General features: G+C 42.1%; 1 long non-coding RNA gene across 1 annotated transcript; it reads right to left on the reverse strand.

Annotated features, from left to right (window-relative positions):
• Nucleotides 1-745: 745 nt before the first annotated feature.
• Nucleotides 746-1,282, reverse strand: LOC118476643 (uncharacterized). Its single transcript, XR_004857098.1, has 3 exons — nucleotides 1,225-1,282; nucleotides 1,055-1,137; nucleotides 746-824 (listed from the first exon to the last, which is right to left on the reverse strand). It is a non-coding gene; the product is annotated as an uncharacterized lncRNA (long non-coding RNA).
• Nucleotides 1,283-1,517: the final 235 nt, after the last annotated feature.

Raw genomic sequence — 1,517 nt, forward strand, 5'->3', positions numbered from 1 at the left:
TTGATCACCCTGGCGGACCTTTCGCCATCAGGTGACCTAAGCCCCCAGCCGCCACACAGGATACCCTATTCCCTGTGTTCTTCCACTCAATCCACCTTGATATCCCACCCTTCGTGGTGCACTCCTCCCTGTCCTGCGCATCGCAGCCGGGTTCACAACATTGTCCCACCCATACACAACGGCACGGTAGCCTATGTATGAATAACCGCGACCGGGACAGAGCCTTAAACCTATGCTTTGGCGTGGGATAGACGAGGAGATTTTTTAACCACGGCCTAAAAATCGCTCCCACGGGGAGTCGAACCCAAGACCAGAGGAGTGCTACTCAGACCATCTAACCAACTCAGCTAGAGCTCATTTCGCTTCTTGCAGAATTTACAGTCACCTACTAAACAATATGTGCTAATAAGGTGATGAACCTCATTTTACTTTTTAGGATCAAATATTTAAATACGATTTCTCAACAACATTGCACAGAAGCATAATTAACTGTGAAAATAGAGTTAACAGTCACTAATTAAATGATATGTAGGCTACATATGCTGATAAGGCGATGAACCTCTTTTCAGGATAGATTTTCAATGTGATTTCCCAACAACATTGAACAGAAACATAACTATCTGTGAAATAATAAGTTGTTATCTGGTGATGCTTCCCCAAATGCCTACAATAATGCAGATCCATTTTGCAACCCTTGAATAGAAGAATGTTCAGCAGACCATTGTAGAGATGCTAGGATACATACTGGTGAATCTGCATCCCAGGTTGATGTGGCTTCTCCAAGTCGGAAAACACTGCTATAGCCTTTAACCATTCCTTGGTAGCTTCAGAAGCATGAGATCATTCAGAATAGAATGTACAACAAGTGCTAGAGATGGAGGGATGATAAGTAGCGATAGTATGCAAAACAATTATTTCAGTCCATCATATTTTCCCCCACATAGCCTACTATACAGTCTATACTCGAGCAAATTTTAGGATAAGCATAAGCCAGAGGACAACTGCCCCAGCATCCACAAGAATAAGCTCTTCCCAAAAGATTAGACGATGTTACCTGTCAACTATTTTGGTTGCTTTTCCTACACAAACAATCAACAATCCAGTTGCCATTGGGTCCAGAGTTCCAGCATGTCCAACCTGAGACCACACAAATATTGCAAAACATGTACTTAATGCTAAGGGCTAATGCTACATTCAGATACAGTGAAAAGGCCCTGATATCACCTTTTGTACTTTCACCAAGCGTCGTAACTTTCCACAGACAGTAAATGAAGTCCATCCTGATATCAGAAGAAAGATGAGTTCAAATGAATAGTTTAGGATGGAAGGCAGTAGAGCAAATTTAATAAAACACAGTTTGAACCTAATCCTGTCGGCACATTAGCTAATTATTTATCTGCCCTGATAGGAAAAACAGTACAGAACCCTGTCTTCAGGCAAAGCTGCAGTAGTGCCACACTACCTGGCTGACATCTAACTGTTGTGATAATCGCTCACATTTCATAAAATGAACTTTC

The sequence above is a fragment of the Zea mays genome, chromosome 3, assembly GCF_902167145.1.
Source record: "Zea mays cultivar B73 chromosome 3, Zm-B73-REFERENCE-NAM-5.0, whole genome shotgun sequence".
NCBI classification, from domain to species: domain Eukaryota; kingdom Viridiplantae; phylum Streptophyta; class Magnoliopsida; order Poales; family Poaceae; genus Zea; species Zea mays.